We start from the raw sequence: 19,412 nt of genomic DNA on the forward strand, positions 1-19,412 counted from the left end.
TCTCCATTCCTTTTCCTCCCATAAAAATTTGTTTTCCTTGTCTATTAGTTAATAATTTGTGTATGTCCTGTTTCTTCCATTAGACAATGAATTTCCCCCCAAGGTCAATGCTAAAACTTAACACTCAACATCTAGCATGGTACTTGGAACATAATAGATACTCCAGAGTCCTCATTGGAAGAATAGAATAAACAGAACTTCCATGTTTAACCAAGTTTGTGGACTAAGAAAATGAGGACTCCTGTATTGTTCAACATCCTTCTAGAAGTGGGTCTCAGTGGTACACATGATTTTGAATCTCATTTTTGATTTAAACTTTAGGTTACTTACTTAATATCTTGGAGACTTCTTTCTCTCACCTATAGAATGAATACAATACCAGCCTTCCAAGGTTGACGTTAAAAACCAGTGTTATTCTAACACTTGCCGCATGTCAGGATATTTGGGCTTGCCTGGTGGCTCAGTGATAAAGAATTTGCCTGCAGTGTAGGAGACACAGGTTTGATCCCTGGGTCAGGAAGATCTTCTGAAGAAGGAAATGACAGCACATGTCAGTATACTTGCCTGAGAATTCCCATGGACAGAGGAGCCTCAGGGACGACAGTCCGTGGTGTCACAGAGCTCGACACAACTGAGCAACTGAACAACAACAATCAGGGTATTTAGTGCACATTTCTTATTTTCTGCTTTTTACCAAAGGCACTTGGAATGTGAAGTTGTTTTTTTTTTTTTTTTTTTTACAATTCCAGTCTTTCTTCATATCTTAATCTACTCTTTTATAAAATTCACACATTTACTTTTGTAATTATTTACCCATGTAAAATAGCCTAATACAGTATATATGCATAGCTATATCTTTAAGAATATAAATCAAAACTTTTTTAACAGGATCCCCAAGAAATACATTGTTGTTGCTAAACGCTCACACAGGCAACATATGACTGGGTAAAACTGAGTAATATAATAATCTTATTATAGTAATCTTACAGTAATAACTTGAGAAGTAATAAAATATGGAGTCTAAGAATGTAGGGTAGAAGTAAAGAATAAACTTGGATTTGAACTGTGACATCATTCCTTACAGGTAAATCTGACTGACGATGCTTCAGTTTCCTCAACTGTATCACGGACATAATAAAACACATTTAACTCAAAGAATTACTGTGAGGACTAAAAGGGATACAGAATGTAAAGCACGTGGCTCGGGGCCCAGTACATGGTACACTCAATGGCTGTTATTTTTATGGTTCCAATCATCATCATTATTTCTCTGGCTTCCAGCCAAACCTACTATTGCAGACTTCCAGGCCCCTGAAGGCATAATCTCACATAAATATTCTGAGCATCACACAGGGCATCCCCGATGTACCTGTGGATGACAGCCTAACCTTCACCCAATAGGGAGCATAGGAAGGGAAAACAGGGCCTTTTAAACGTCAAGAAAGAGTGTAACTATGGTAGATCCATGCAGGAAGCTGTGTGACTCTTCCTCATCAATTCCACTGGAGCCAGAAATGAAGTCACCCCACCCTCTGACCCTCTTCCACCCTCCTACCCTCTGAGCACTGCCTTAGAGGAGACAGCCATCTATAAATGCAGTCACCCCACAGCCCCCTGACACCCAAATCCTGGGAGTTTGCAGTGTGCAACAGCTCATGCTGTGCCAAAGCAGCACTGAGTTCCTTGCCAATGTGGAGAGAATGCTCTGCCACCATCTGCTGTGTTACGCTTGTGACATAGACACAAAAAAGGTTTTGTCTTGAGGCTCAATATTTTACAAGGTTTTTGGTGTGGGGGAAGTAGAGGTTAGAGGGTAAAATCTGAATGACTAAGGATTCTTCTACTAGAATCATTCTTACTCCCTTTCCAATAGCAGAGTCAGATGACCAGACACAGCCGGTTTGTCTTTCTCTCTCCCCTTCTAAGAAAAAGTCTGTCTACTTAGTACTCCTCAAACTTTCCCTCCCAAGGTCTATGCACATTGAACTGAAGCCCATGTGTCTAGGAACAGAGCCAAAAATGCCTGACATGACAGCAAAATCTCTTTGATGTCTCATTTTTTTTTTTTTTTAATCTTAGGGAAAAAATTTCTATGAATTTGGCATCTTCTTTGTGGCATTGTGTTAATCTAAAGTAATGGCATTCTTCCTCCCGATTTTTTAGTCCATTTCATGACTTTGGATTTCCTATAGAATACCAAACCCACTCCAGCAGCACTCCTATCCCATGTTAGGATCCCTGATCAGTCTGGGAATAAATGAGGTCTCTCTCAAGAGACATCTCCTTTGTGGTGAAAAATAGATGTCTGGCATGCTCTTTCCATTCATTTGTCAAGCATGCCCTAACATGGCTGAATCCCAGCCATAAACACAACCTAAGGTTAAACTTGACTCCCCTGTTCCCCAACACATTTAAGCCATGCCTCAGAGACATCATGAAGAGCCTCAGTTTTTATCCTACCATCTGCCTGTACATTTGCTGGGTAAATGTGAGTTTCTGTTGGCTGAGTAGTCAAAAGCAGAAGGTTTGCTGTGCATGATTACCGATGGAAACCGCATTGCTTCAAAGTATGGGCAGGCATAAGGGAAGCATTTGATAAATGTGTCTTAAAGATAATGACTTGCATGGAAGTATACTTTCTTCCGCAAAGAAAATTTGGATTATCCAAAGACATTCAGGACCTTCCAGAAAATAAAACCCATTCAATTAGTTCTTTCCATGTACTTAAGCATATAAAAGTAATGGATCCATATAAATTATTGCATTGCATATTCACACCAATTAAAAATTCCTCAGATGGTTCAGTCAATGGCCCATATGTATTATAGTTCTAGCGACTCCCATCTCTTTCATAGATGCAAGTCAACCATATGCAGTGACATAGGCCGTGCCAGAAGTTCCAGAATAGTCTTTGGAAATGAATGCCTCTGCATTGTGGCTCATAAAAATACCTGTTCATTACAAATGGAAGTCAACCCAGCCCAGTATTAGATGAATGGCAAGAAGCTAATTTCTGAAATGCAGCCAAATCCAGAGTTAAACACAGTGGGCAAAGACTTAATGGAAAAGTAATAAGGTTAGGTCATGTTACTATTATCTCCAAATTCATGTGGTTTTCCATGAAATAAGTGGAGCTCACTGCAGCCCTCTGAGATGTGGAGGTTTATAGCCCTCGTGTTGGTTCTGCTTAAAAAGGCCAACCTCCATAAAAAAGAATGAGGTATGGATACATGTTACAACCCAGATGAACCTTGAAACATGTCAAGTGAAAGAAGCCAGTCACAAAAGGCCGCATACTGTACAATTTCACTTACAAGAAATCTCCAAAACAGCAAACCCATAGAAACTAGAAGTAGATTAAGTAGCCAGGGACTGGGGGAGAAGAAAACGGGGACTGACTGCTAATGAGTGTGGGTTTCTTTTCGGAGTGGTGATGGGTTACAAAATCAGTGGCAATTGTTGTACAACTCTGTGAATATATTAAAAGCCACTGAATTATATGTTTTAAAAGCATGAATTTTATCATAGGTAAATTATCTCAATAAAGCTGCCATAAAGGAAAAATAAAAGTCCAACTAGGGTATGATATGAAGTGGAGTCTTGGAATGGGGAAGGATGAAACATGGCAAAAATATATAAATATATATATATACATACATACATATATCCTCAAGAGAGCTATGCTAGACCCATCCATTTCTGGACAAGCTTCCAGAATGAAGCTTAGAGTTACTCTCAGACCTCACAGATTTCATTCCCCAAATTCACAGGACAATAGTCTTCAATCAGTAGGGTGTTTCCATTCCCTTTCTTTTTTTTTTTTTTTCCCTGCCCCTCATTGAATTTTCTAGTAATTTTGAGTCAGGTGGAGAGGAGTCCGCTCTGCTTGTGCTGTTCATTATGGAAATTGATTTGACCCTCATTTGCATCTATTTGCACCGCCATCAAGCTGATTTAGAATCTGAGGGTGGTTGCAACCTCCTCTGAAGCTGGCAGATTTGCTCTAAAAACAGAGCCCTGGAACTTCCCAACCAGCTCCGAAAAACTTGTTCTCTTGCCCTTTTGATTTCTGCACAACATGGGCAGAGATTCAGAGAAATAAAACTCCTGGTAGAGGTAAGAAAGGAAACCTTTGTTGCTTCCTGCTATAAATAGACTCCATCCCCTTGCCTTCCTTCCATGCTGCTAGTCAACCCTGCAATCCTGGGTTGTACATCAGAAATAAATACATTGCTTTGTGGAGCAAGTGGCCCCAGGCAAGGTTGCAGGCTGGCAACTGGCAGCAGAAGAGTTAATTCTTAAACAATCTAATATGACCTGAGCACTACAATTATCCCTTCTGTACTGACCCATAGGGTCCTCAGGAGCCACAGAACAGAACAAAGGACAGCCTGTAATCTGGACCAACTTGCTAAGAGTACTGATAAGAACCTAGGAAAACGCAGACTTGCCCTGCCTTAGCCATTCTTGCCTCTTCTCTTTAATTTCCCTTTCCTCTACAGCCCAGGGCTGATTTCTTGCTTTCCATTTAACTCCTCTCACACCTGCTCTGTTAGGTCTCTTCCTGCATCTAGCAACCAGCATCCTCACCTCCCCTATGCAAACTGCTCTCTCTCTTACTGTAATGAAATAGCTTGATTGCTGTTTGTGATTGTAAAATATTGAATTCTCATTGTACAAAGAAACAGTTATATAAAAAGGGAAATAAGGTATAAAAATCAACTATATCCACCACTCAGAGAAATTCACTGGTACTTCAAATGTAGAGTCTTCAATTTCAAAAAGAATATATATTTTAAATGAGACCTATGAGACACATCTATTTTTCACTTAGAAATCCATCTTGTGCATCTCTCCATTTCAATAAATATAGATCTACACTACCATTTTTAGCAATCTCTATAAATGTATCTATAATTTGCACACTTAGTCTGTTTCTTCTTGATTCACATATATATATATATATATTCAAAGATAATGTACACATTCACAGTTTTTTTTTTCTCAGCCCCAAATTTATCGCTGAGGCCCTCAATCTATCTACAACTTATCCAAGTTTCTCCAGTCGCACCTGACATCTGGGCCTCCTACTGTACCAAACTGTCTGCTCATCAGAAGTTACCCATCCTAGGCCTTATATTTCAAGATCCTGTTCCATTTGATGATAACTGAAAAACTATGAGTAACAAAAGTAAGCTAATGGTGAGTTGGTCCTGTGGCTTTTATTTGGTTTCAGCCAACACCGGGAGCAGAGTGGGCTTTAGAAGTAACCTGATATGACATTTCCCCAAGTTGTAGGTTCATGAGAAACAAGTATGGAGTGCAGGGTTACAGTGAGTATTAAACAATTCTCTGGTCCCTAGTCCAGAGAGTTCGAGGAGAGTTGGAGTGGAGTTTGGTGAACTACCACTTAATAAGCACTCCATGTAATGATTTTTATCAGTCAAATTTCAGAAACCCTAATTTTATTCAGTAGCATAATATTTCTTACGAGGTCATAGCAGACCAAAAGTATGTAATTTTTCATGTCTACATGAACAGTTAGGGTAGCACTTGAGGCATTGTCTATATTTTCCTGTCTCTAAACCTGTCATCTTTCACTGTGCCAGAGCATCTTATTTCAAAGAAAGAAAAAATTCTTTTTATTAGAACAAAAGATTTCTAAATAGAATACTGTAACAGGAAGGATTTCTGCTGGTCAGTTAATTTAGTCGCTCAGTCATGTCTGACTCTTTGCCACCCCGTGGACTGCAGCACACCAGGCTTCCCTGTCCATCACCAACTCTTGGAGCATACTCAAACTCATATCCGTTGAGTCAGTGAGGCCATCCAACCATCTCATCCTCTGATGTCCCCTTCTTCTGCCACATTCAATCTTTCCCAGAATCAGGGTCTTTTCAAATGAGTCAGTTCTTTGCACCAGGTGGCCAAACTATTGGAGTTTCAGCTTCAACATCAGTCCTTCCAATGAATATTCAGGACTGATTTCCTTTAGGATGAACTGGTTGGATCTCCTTGCAGTCCAAGGGACTCTCAAGAGTCTTCTCCAACACCACAGTTTAAAAGTATCAGTTCTTCAGTGCTCAGCTTTCTTTATGTTCAACTCTCACATCCATACGTGACTACTGGAAAAACCATAGCTTTGACTAGACAGACCTTTGTTGGCACAGTAATGTCTCTGCTTTTTAATTTGCTGTCTAGGTTGTTCATAGCTTTTCTTCCAAGCTGCCTGGTACTTAGTGACATTTTTGGAATTCAAAGTGGGTTAAAGGGAAATTGACTTTGAGACCAAAAGAAAATGGTCTTTTGTTGCCACTCACATCATATAGAAAGCAAATGGCTATTTATATTTTGCATGTGTGTGTGTGTGTGTGTGCACGTGCGTGTGTATGCCTACATGCTGGTCTTATAAAAAGTATAACTGAAACATGATCATAGAACCAACAACATCAGCATAAAGGTTTTAAAGACATTTCTAAAATTATCTCCAAAGAGAAAAAAATACTAGTGGTAATGCAGAAAGACTGAATCTAATCAAAAGCAACCTTTCCTTTGATTTGAGTCTGTCTTCATCCCTACAGAAATGTTTCAGCAAGATTTTCAGCTTTCACCAGAATCAGTAACATGGAACACAAAGAAACAGAAATAAGATTTCTTAAAAGCAGTACTCAATCATGGGCTACTTACCTGGTCTGGTGGTCAACTAATTTGTGGTGCTTATGTATAATATCTGGCAAGATTCTTTAATTCAAGATCATAGAAAGATAGCAAAAGTGGTCATTTAAAAGACCCTAACCTCATAGAGTAGGAATTGTAATGGAAACTTTCCATTTCCTCAAGAGATAATATGTGAACAGTGATTATTTGCTTTCTTTCTACTACTTTATATGATGACCAGTGGCTAATGTTTTCAGTTTCAAGAATAAGATGAAAGAATTAGTTTAATTTCCAATTTTCCCTTCCCAAGAAAGTGATGAAAACCCTTGATGGGCTGCAGTTCAGTCCAGTACAGATTTGTGCATGGCTAGCTGAGCTTGTGTTCCACTGGTCCTCAGTGTTGGCCATCACCCTCTGGCAGTCTGTGTTCAGTCGTCCCTTTCTTACAATCAAATTCTTTTCTATCCAAGTTGCTCTTTCTCAATCAATCTACAGTACTTTCAAGTTTTAGTTGTTAGCTTTCACTTGGACCATTGACTTCTTTATCTATGGTATTTTTAAAGTTCGTTCTCCCTCCAATGTATTTTGGAAAATTCTGACTAGATATTACTTCTACCCAGGTAATAGCTTCATTACCAACTCTTTCTATATATTGTCCTTTGTCCTTCTCCCTTTCCATCTTCTCTTCTCTCCTCCCTGCACTCCTGTTTTATCATTGCATAGCAGTGGTGGGAGAGCATTTCATTCTGCTTCTTTTGTGGAAAGAGTAACTTTTGCATCAGAAACTACGCTGCAAGGAGTCATACTCTGTTTAACAGTGGCTGTAGCTTCTTGCAGGGCTTCCCAGGTGGCGTAAGTGGTAAAGAACCCACCTGCCAATTCAAGAAAACTAACAGCTGCTGCTGCTAAGTCACTTCAGTTGTGTCCGACTCTGTGTGACCCCATAGATGGCAGCCCACCAGGCTCTGCCATCCCTGGGATTCTCCAGGCAAGAACTCTGGAGTGGGTTGTCATCCTTCTCCAATGCGTGAAAGTGAAAGTGAAGTCGCTCAGTCATGTCTGACTCTTCACGACCCCATAGACTGCAGCCTACCAGGCTCCTCTGTCCATGGGATTTTCCAGGCAAGAGTACTGGAGTGGGTTGCCATTGGAAAACGAGCAGATGAGGGTTGGGTAGATCAATCCCTGGGTTTGGTAGATCCCCTGGAGAAGGAAATGGCAACCCACTTCAGTATTCTTGCCTGGAGAATTCCATGGACAGAAGAGTCTGGAGGGCTATAGTCTATAGGGTCACAAAGAGTCAGACACGACTAAAGTGACTTAGCATGCACGTAGCTTTTTGGGTGTGTTAAACTATCACATGTGTAGTTTCAGGTAAATGAAGTACAATCTTATTGCTACGGATTTTATGTAGGAGCATATCCGCTATTAATGAGATACTGCCCTGGCAGCATATTGTCATAAACAACAGCATTTTGGTCTCTTAGGCACCCCACCAGTGATATTTGGAGACAACATTTTTAGAAGGCAGACTTGAATCACATTTGGGTGCTAAAGACATGCTTAGAGTGGGGTCTTCAGTTTCCATGGTAAGCACAGTTCAGTTCAGTTCACTCGCTCAGTCGTGTCTGACTCTTTGCGACCCCATGAACCGCAGCACGCCAGGCCTCCCTGTCCATCACCATCTCCCGGAGCTCACTCAGATTCACGTACATCAAGTCCGTGATGCCATCCAGCCATCTCATCCTCGGTCGTCCCCTTCTCCTCCTGCCCCCGATCCCTCCCAGCATCAGAGTCTTTTCCAATGAGTCAACTCTTTGCATGAGGTGGCCAAAGTACTGGAGTTTCAGCTTCAGCATCATTCCTTCCAAAGAAATCCCAGGGCTGATCTCCTTGCAGTCCAAGGGACTCTCAAGTGTCTTCTCCAACACGACAGTTCAAAAGCATCAATTCTTCGGCGCTCAGCTTTCTTCACAGTCCAACTCTCACATCCATACATGACCACAGGAAAAATCATAGCCTTGACTAGATGGACCTTAGTCGGCAAAGTAATGTCTCTGCTTTTGAATATACTATCTAGGTTGGTCATAACTTTTCTTCCAAGGAGTAAGCGTCTTTTAATATTATGGCTGCAGTCACCATCTGCAGTGATTTTGGAGCCCCCAAAAATAAAGTCTGACACTGTTTCCACTGTTTCCCCATCTATTTCCCATGAAGTGATGGGACCGGATGCCATGACCTTCGTTTTCTGAATGATAAGTACAACCTACTCTTTTAGTGGCTTTGACCCAGGGTTTTTTCTATCCTCTTAAGTTGAAGGTATCAGTTCATCTCTATTTGATTCAATTGAACTCAATTCATTTTAATTCAACTCCAGAGATATAAATGGAAGACTTATATTCACAAATTCACTGTCTCTTGTTCATTATCTGAATTTGTTCCTTTCTCATGTATCCAGCTCCTTCGTACTGTGACTCAATTGGGCAAAGCCTCATATATGTTCCATTTATGCTTTGACCTCAAGAAACAAAAGCTCTTCTCTCATTATTTTAAAGCAAACACCCCTGCTTTGCATGTATTCCAACTGGTATACAAAAGTCTAATAAATTCGTCTCCACTGTTATTTTCTCCTAGGTGAAATAGAAATGGTAAGAACTAATTTGATTACATCTCCCTGGGGCAAAAGTTTGCATTTGAGCATAATGCTCTCAGACAATGGACTCCATTATTAATACAATCTAAAGTTTTAATAGAAAATAAGTTGGTAAAAAGATTGGGCAGGGAGTGGTCCAGATGTTTTCCATTGATTTTCATTTTGCCAGTAGGATTCTTTTTCCCACTGTTACCACATGGAGATCTTCTCCCAGAGCTCTTCTCAGTAAAAACCTCGGGGGATTCTGTGCTTTGCATATGTAATTGAGGAAATGTGATTCAAGTCTGTCTTCTAAAAATGTTGTCTCCAAATATTATTGATAATGGTGATGGTGGGGTGCCTAATAGACCAAAATGCTGTTGTTTATGATAATATGCTGGATCAAAGGGAATAAGCTCTATGTGAAAGGTGGCACTAAGGAGAAAATAGTCCACCCATTTATACAATTATGTCATCATGCTTCTTCAGGAGCACCTTTTTTCCGAGCTTTGTGTTCTATTTTTTCTACATACATTGAGGTATAATTTCAAAAACAATAAAATGTGTTATTTTATGGGTGACAGTTCTATGCATTTTGATAAACATATGTGTGCACTAAGTCACTTTAGTCATGTCTCATTCTGTGCGACCCTATGGACCATAGCCTCCCAGGCTCCTCTGTCCATGGGATTCTCCAGGCAAGAATGCTGGAGTGGGTTGCCACGCCCTCCTCCAGGAGATCTTCCTGACCCAGGGATCAAACCCACATCTCTTACATCTTCTGCATTAGCAGGTGAGTCCTCTACCACTAGCATCACCTGGGAAGCTATCCCCAAAATGTTCCCCTGTGTCCCTGGGTGAAAAACAGCCTTTCCTCACTTCCAGCCCCTGACAGCCTCTGACCTAATGTGTGTCTTCTTAGTTTTACCTTTTCCAATATGTTATGTAAGAGGAATTATAAAGTATTGTAGCCTTTTGAGTCTGGCTTCTTTCAATTAGCATAAAGCTTTTGAGAGTTATCATTTCCATTCAATGTTTTAGTACTTCATTCCTTTTCTATTGCTGAATAAACTACTTATTATAGTGATTTGCTGTATGGTACACCACAATTTGTTTAACCATTTGCCAGCTGGTAGATATTTGAGTTGTTTTATGTCTGAGCAATTATGAATAAAGCCACTACAGTAAATACCAAAGGACATATTCATGAGTTGTATATTGAAATTCATAGGAAACTACCATATGAATTTATAAAAGGTTATACCACTTTGAAGTTATACCGTCAATATATTAGAATTCTAGTTTCTCCACATCATCACTGACATTTGTTATTGTCCCCGCTTTTTTGTAAATGAGCCATTTTATTGATTATGCTGTGGTATTGTTTGTAGTTCTGATATGCATTTTTCCAAATAGCTAATACTTTTAAACTTCTTTTCATATGTTTGGCATTTATATATTTTCTAAACTTAACTGTAGGATCAGATGTTTTGCTGCTTTTTAAATTGGGTTGATTGTTTCCTTATTATTGATTTTTGACAGTTCTTTATATATTCTGGCTATTAGTACTTTTTAACTTATTGTCTTTTTTTAAAAAAGTAAGAAATTTCCTTTCATTGTTTTCCCAAAGAATCATATTCTCATTATTTCGTCTTTTGACGATCATTTATTCACAACTATTACAGTACTCCTCAATCTTTTAAAATTGAAATTTTGATCATGGATCACTTTGAAAGTTGTATGAAACTATCTACTGTTTCTCCGAAAATTTGACTATATACAAATTTTTGCATAGCCTTTTAGGAGTCCACAAGACACCTACTCCTGAAGTTACAGTGAAACATGGATCCCGGGTTAGGAAGTCATGTATGCACCTTGTTAATACCAACTATGTTAAGTATAATTTTTTTCTTTATTTTGGATGGACACAAGCTACTGGACAATACTAAATAGGTCATCAGTTCAGTTCAGTTGCTCAGTCGTGCCCAACTCTTTGCAACCCCATGGACTGCAGCACACCAGGCCTCCCTGTCCATCACCAGCTCCTAGAGTTTACTCAAACTTATGTCCATTCAGTTGGTGATGCCATCCAACCATCTCACCCTATGTCATCCCCTTCTCCTGTCTTAAATCTTTCCCCAAAGACCCCCATCAGGGTCTTTGCAGATGAGTCAGTTTTTCGCATCAGGTGGCCAAAGTATTGGAGTTTCAGCTTCAACATCAGTCCTTCCAATAAATATTCAGGACTGATTTCCTTCAGGATGGACTGGTTGGATCTCCTTGCAGTCCAAAGGACTCTCAAGAATCTTCTCCAACTCCACAGTTCAAAAGCATCAATTCTTCAGCACTCAGCTTTCTTTATAGTCCAACTCTCACATCCATACATAACTACTGGAAAAACCATAGCTTTGACTAGACAGAACTTTGTTGTCAAAGTAATGTCTCTGCTTTTTAATATGCTGTCTAGGTTAGTCATAACTTTTTTTCCAAGGAGTAAGTGTCTTTTAATATTATGGCTGCAGCCACCATCTGCAGTGATTTTAGAGCCCCCCAAAATAAAGTCTGTCACTGTTTCCACTGTTTCCCCATTTATTTGCCATGAAGTGATGGGACCAGGAGCAGCTGTAAGGAGATACTCTATGTTCAAGGCCAGGGTTGTGGGCACTGAATGCAGCAGTATATGTATGGGATCTTTTGAAGGAGGTTGCTATTATCTTCATTACCTCCACCATAGCTTGGAAACACCTGGAGTAACAGGCAAATTTGGCCTTGGAATGTGGAATGAAGCAGGGCAAAGACTAACAGAGTTTTGCCAAGAAAATGCACTGGTCACAGCAAACACCCTCTTCCAACAACACAAGAGAAGACTCTACACATGGACATCACCAGATGGTAAACTCTGAAATCAGATTGATCATATTCTTTGCAGCCAAAGATGGAAAAGCTCTATACAGTCAACAAAAACAAGACCAGGAGCTGACTGTGGCTCAGATCATGAACCCCTTATTACCAAATTCAGACTTAAATTGAAGAAAGTAGGGAAAACCACTAGACCATTCAGGTATGGCCTAAATCAAATCCCTATGATTATACAGTGGAAGTGAGAAATAGATTTAAGGGCCTAGATCTGATAGAGTGCCTGATGAACTATGGAATGAGGTTCGTGACATTGTACAGGAGACAGGGATCAAGACCATCCCCATGGAAAAGAAATGCAAAAAAGGAAAATTGCTGTCTGGGGAGGCCTTACAAATACCTGTGAAAAGAAGAGAGGCGAAAAACAAAGGAGAAAGGAAAGATATAAGCATCTGAATGCAGAGTTCCAAAGAATAGCAAGAAGAGATAAGAAAGCTTTCTTCAATGATCAATGCAAAGAAATAGAGGAAAAGAACAGAATAGGAAAGACTAGAGGTCTCTTCAAGAACATTAGAGGTACCAAGGGAATATTTCATGCAAAGATGGGCTCAATAAAGGACAGAAATGGTCTGGACCTAACAGAAACAGAAGATATTAAGAAAAGGTGGCAAGAATACACAGAAGAACTGTACAAAAAAGATCTTCATGACCCAGATAATTATGATGGTGTGATCACTCATCTAGAGCCAGACATCCTGGAATATGAAGTCAGGTAGGCCTTAGGAAGTATCACTATGAACAAAGCTAGTAGAGGAGATGAATTCCCGTTGAGCTATTTCAAGTCTTCAAAGATGATGCTGTGAAAGTGTTCCACTCAATATGCCAGCAAATTTGGAAAACCCAGCAGTGGCCACAGGACTGGAAAAGGCCAGTTTTAATTCCAGTCCCAAAGAAAGGCAATGTCAAAGAATGCTCAAACTACCAAACAATTGCACTCATCTCACATGCTAGTAATGCTCAAAATTCTCCAAGCCAGGCTTCAGCAATACGTGAACTGTGAACTTCCTGATGTTCAAGCTGGTTTTAGAAAAGGCAGAGGAACCAGAGATCAAATTGCCAACATCCACTGGATCATGGAAAATGCAAGAGAGTTCCAGAAAAATATCTATTTCTGCTTTATTGACTATGCCAAAGCCTTTGACTGTGTGGATCACAATAAACTGTGGAAAATTCTGAAACAGATGGGAATACCAGATCACCTGACCTGCCTCTTGAGAAATCTGTATGCAGGTCAGGAGGCAACAGTTCGAACTGGACATGGAACAACAGACTGGTTCCAAATAGGAAAAGGAGTACGTCAAGGCTGTATATGGTCACCCTGCTTATTTTACTTCTCTGCAGAGTACATCATGAGAAACGCTGGACTGGAAGAAACACAAGGTGGAATCAAGATTGCCAGGAGAAATATCAATCACCTCAGATATGCAGATGACACCACCCTTATGGCAGAAAGTGAAGAGGAACTAAAAAGCCTCTTGATGAAATCTAAAGACGAGAGTGAAAAAGTTGGCTTAAAGCTCAACATTCAGAAAATGAAGATCATGGCATCTGGTCCCATCACTTCATGGGAAATAGATGGGGAAACAGTGGAAACAGTGTCAGACTTTATTTTGGGGGGCTCCAACATCGCTGCAGATGGTGATTGCAGCCATGAAATTAAAAGACGCTTACTCCTTGGAAGAAAAGTTATGACTAACCTAGATAGCATATTCAAAAGCAGAGACATTACTTTGCCAACTAAGGTCTGTCTAGTCGAGGTTACGGTTTTTCCTGTGGTCATGTATGGATGTGAGAGTTGGACTGTGAAGAAGGCTGAGGGCCGAAGAATTGATGCTTTTGAACTGTGGTGTTGGAGAAGACTCTTGAGAGTCCCCTGGACTGCAAGGAGATCCAACCAGTCCATTCTGAAGTAGATCAGCCCTGGGATTTCTTCAGAAGGAATGATGCTAAAGCTGAAACTCCAGTACTTTGGCCACCTCATATGAAGAGCTGACTCATTGGAAAAGACTCTGATGCTGGGAGGGATTGGGGGCAGGAGGAAAAGGGGATGACAGAGGATGAGACGTCTGTATGGCATCACGGACTCGATGGACGTGAGTCTGAGTGAATTTCGGCAGTTGGTGATGGACAGGGAGGCCTGGCGTGCTGCAATTCATGGGGTCGCAAAGAGTCAGACATGACTGAGCGACTGAACTGAACTGAGGGAAATAGCAGGGAGGGAACACAGCTCCACTCATCACCAGAAAATTGGATTAAAGATTTATTGAGCATGGCCCTGCCCATTAGAGCAAGACCCAGTTTCCCCCTCAATCACTCCCATCAGGAAGCTTCCATAAGCCTCTCATCCTTCTCCATCAGAGGAGATGTTTTCAGACAGACTGAAAACCACAATCATAGAAAACTAACCAATCTGATCACACGGACCACAGCCTTGTCTAGCTCAATGAAACTAGGAGCCATGCCATATAGGCCAACCCAAGACGGACAGGTCATGGTAGAAAATTCTGACAAAATGAAGTCCACTCGTGAAGAGAATGGAAAAATACTTCAGTATTCTTGCCTTGAGACCCCATGAACAGTATGAAAAGGGAAAAGATAGGACACTTAAAGATGAACTCCCCAGGTCAGTAGGTGCCCAATATGCTACTGAATATGAGTGGAGAAGTAACTTCAGAAAGAATGAAGGGATGGAGCCAAAGCAAAAACGACACCTAGTTGTGGATGTGACTGGTGATGGAAGCAAGGTCCAGTGCTGTAAAGAGCAATACTGCATAGGAACCTGGAATGTTAGGTGCATGAAATAAAGCAAACTGGAAGTGTTCAAACAGGAGAAGGCAAGAATGAACATTGACATTTTAGGAATCAGCAAACTAAAATGGACTTGAATGGGTGAATTTAACTCAGATGACCACTATTATCTACTACTGTGGGCAAGAATACCTTAGAAGAAATGGAGTAGCCATCATGGTCAGCAAAAGAGTCCGAAAGGCAGTACTTGGATGCAATCTCAAAAACGACAGAATGATCTCTGTTCATTTCCAAGGCAAACCATGCAGTATCACAGTAATCCAAGTTTATGACCTGACCAGTAATGCTGAAGAAGCTGAACAGTTCTATGAAGACCTACAAGACTTTATAGAACTAACAATCAAAAAAATATGTCCTTTTCATTATACGGGACTGGCATGCTAAACTAGGAAGTCAAGAAACACCTGGAGTAACAGGCAAAATTGGCCGTGGAGTACAGAATGAAGCAGCGCAAAGACTAGTAGAAATTTCCCAAGAGAACACTAACACCCTCTTCCAACAACAAGAGAAGACTCTACACATGGACATCACCAGATGGTCAACACCAAAATCAGAGTCATTATATTCTTGGCAGCCAAAGGTGAAGAAGCTCTATACAGTCAGCAAAAACAGGACCAGGAGCTGACTGTGGTTCAGATCACAAACTCCTTATTACCAAATTCAGACTTAAATTGAAGAAAGTAGGGAAAAACCACTAAACCATTCAGGTATGACCTAAATCAAATCCCTTACGATTATACAGTAGAAGTGAGAAATAGATTTAAGGGCCTAGAGCTGACAGACAGAGTGCCTGAAAACTATGGACAGAGGTTTGTGACACTGTACTGACAAGGATCAAGACCATCCCCAAGAAAAAGAAATGCAAAAAAGAAAAATGGCCTTCCAAATAACTGAGAAAGGAAGAGAAATGAAAAGCAAAGAAGAAAAGGAAAGATACACGCATTTGAATGCAGAGTTCCAAGGAATAGCAAGGAGAGATAAAGCTTTCCTCAGTAATCAGTGCAAAGAAATAGAGGAAAATAATAGAATGGGAAAGACTAGCGATCTCTTCAAGAAAATTAGAGATACCAAGGGAATATTTCATGAAAAGATGGGAAGAAAAAAAAGACAGAAATGGTATGGACCTAACAGAAGCAGATGATATTAAGAAGAGGTGGGAAGAATACACAGAAGAACTAAACAAAAAAGATCTTCACAACCCAGATAATCACGATGGTGTGATCACTCATCTAGAACCAGGCATCCTGGAATGTGAAGTCAGGTGGGCCTTAGGAAGTATCACTATGAACAAAGCTAGTAGAGGAGATGAATTCCAGTTGAGCTATTTCAAGTCTTAAAAGATGATGCTGTGAAAGTGTTCCACTCAATATGCCAGCAAATTCGGAACACCCAGCAGTGGCCACAGGACTGGAAAAGGTTAGTTTTCATTCCAATCCCAAAGAAACACAATGCCAAAGAATGTTCAAACTATTGCACAATTGTACTCATCTCACACGCTAGTAAAGTCATGCTCAAAATTCTCCAAGCCAGGCTTCAACAGCATGTGAACCATGAACTTCCAAATGCTCAAGCTGGCTTTAGAAAAGGCAGAGGAACCAAAGGTCAAATTGTCAACATCCACTGGATCATTGAAAAAAGCAAGAGAGTTCCAGAAAAACATCAACATCTCCTTTATTGACTATGTCAAAGCCTTTGACCATATGGATCACCACAAACTGGAAAATTCTGAAAGAAATAGGAATACCGGACCACCTGACCTGCCTCTTGAGAAATGTGTATGCAGGTCAGGAAGCAGCAGTTACAACTGTACATGGAACAACAGACTGGTTCCAAATAGGAAAAGGAGTACGTCAAGGCTGTACATTGTCACCTTGCTTATTTAACTTATATGCAGAGTACATCATGAGAAATGCTGGGCTGCATGAGCACAAGCTGGAATCAGATTGCCGGGAGAAATATCAATAACCTCAGATATGCAGATGATACCACCCTTATAGCAGAAAGTGAAGAGGAACTAAAAAGCCTCTTGATGAAAGTGAAAAAGGAGAGTAAAAAACTTGGGCTAAAGCTCAACATTCAGTAAACTAAGATCATGGCATCCAGTCAGATCACTTCATGGGAAATAGATGGAGAAATGGTGACAGACTTTATTTTTGGGGTGCTCCAAAATCACTGCAGATGGTGACTGCAGCCATGAAATTAAAAGACACTTTCTCCTTTGAAGAGAAAGGAGAAAGAGAAATCTAGACAGCTTATTACAAAGCAGAGACATTACTTTGACAACAGAAGTCTATCTAGTCAAAGCTATGGGTTTTCCAGTAATCATGTATGGATGTTAGAGTTGGACTATAAAGAAAACTGAGTGCCAAATAATTTATGCTTTTGAAATGTGGTGTTGGAGAAGACTCTTGAAAGTCGCTTGGATTGCAAAGAGATCCAACCAGTCCATCCTAAAGGAAATCAGTCCTAAATATTCATTGGAAGGACTGATGCTGAAGCTGAAGCTCCAATAGTTGGGCCACCTGATGTGAAGAACTGACTCATTTTAAAAGACCCTGATGCTGGGAAAGATCATGGCAGGAGGATAAGGGGACCACAGAGAATGAGATTGTTGGATGGCATCACCAACTCAATGGACACGAGGTTTGAGTAAACTCCAGGAGTTGGTGATGGAGAGGGAGGCCTGGCATGCTGCAGTCCATGGGGTCGCAAAGAGTCAGACACGACTGAGTGACTGAACTGAGCTGAACTGTTGAGACCAGATGTCATGATCTTAGTCTTCTGAATGTTGAATTTTAAGCCAACTTTTTCACTCTCCTGTTTCACTTTCATCAATAGGCTCTTTAGTTCTTCTTTGCTTTCTGCCATAAGGGTGGTGTCATCTGCATATCTGAGCTTATTGATATTTCTCCCAGCAATCTTGATTCCAGCTTGTGCTTCCTCCAGCCCAGCGTTTCTCATGATGTACTCTGCATATAAGTTAAATAGGCAGGGTGACCATATACAGTGAAGACGTACTCCTTTCCCAATTTGGACCCAGTCTGTTGTTTCATGTCCAGTTCTAACTGTTGCTTCTTGACCTGCATCCAGATTTCTCAGAAGGCAGGTCAGGTGGTCTGGTATTCCAATCTCTTAAAGAATTTTCTGCAGTTCGCGGTGATCCACACAGTCAAAGGTTTTGGCATAGTCAATAAAGCAGAAATAGATGTTTTTCTGAAACTCTCTTGCTTTTTCAATGATTCAACAGATGTTGGCAATTTGATCTCTGGCTCCTCTGCCTTTTCTAAATCTAGCTTGAACATCTGGAAGTTCACAGTTCATGTACTTTTGAAGCCTGGGTTGGAGAATTTTGAACATTACTTTGCTAGCATGTGAGATGAGTACTATCGTGTGGTAGTTTGACCATTCTTTAGCATTGCCTTTCTTTAGGATTGTAATGAAAACTGACCTTTTCCAGTCCTGTGGCCACTGCTGAGTTTTCCAAATTTGCTGGCATATTGAGTGGAATACTTTCATAGCATTATCTTTTAGGATTTTAAATAGCTCAACTGGAATTCCATCACCTCCACTAGTTTTGTTCATAAAGATGCTTCCTAAGGCCCACTTGACTTGGATTCCAGGATGTCTGGCTCTATGTGAGTGATCACACCATAGTTATTGTCTGGGTTGTGAAGACCTTTTTTTTGAATAGTTCTTCTGTCTATTCTTGCCACCTCTTCTTAATATCTTCTGCTTCTGATAGGTCCATACCATTTCTGTCCTTTATCGAGCCCACCTTTGCATGAAATATTCACTTGGTATCTCTAATTTTCTCGAAGTGATCTCTAGTCTTTCCCAGCCTATTGTTTTCCTCTAGTTCTTTGCACTGATTACTGAAGAAGGCTTTCTTATCTCTCCTTGCTATTCCTTGAAACTCTGCATTCAAATGGATATTTCTTTCCTTATCTCCCATGCTTTTCACTTCTATTCACAGCTATTTGTAAGACCTCCTCAGACAACCATTTTTCCTTTTTGCATTTCTTTTTCCTGGGGATGGTCTTGATCCTTGTCTCCTGTGCAATGTCATGAACCTCTGTCCATAGTTCTTCAGGCACTCTATCAGATCGAATCCCTTGAATCCATTTGTCACTTCCACTGTATAGTCGTAAGGGATTTGATTTATATCATACCTGACTTTTCTCTTGAGAAACCTGTATGCAGGTCAGGAAGCAACAGTTAGAACTGGACATGGAGCAACACACTAGTTCCAAATAGGGAAAGGAGTACGTCAAGGCTGTATATTGTCACCCTGTTTATTTAACATATATGCAGAGTACATCATGAGAAACGCTGGGCTGGAAGAAGGACAAGCTAGAATCAAGATTGCTGGAAGAAATATCAATAACCTCAAATATACAGA

This window comes from Capricornis sumatraensis, chromosome 7 (genome assembly GCF_032405125.1).
Source record: "Capricornis sumatraensis isolate serow.1 chromosome 7, serow.2, whole genome shotgun sequence".
NCBI lineage: Eukaryota > Metazoa > Chordata > Mammalia > Artiodactyla > Bovidae > Capricornis > Capricornis sumatraensis.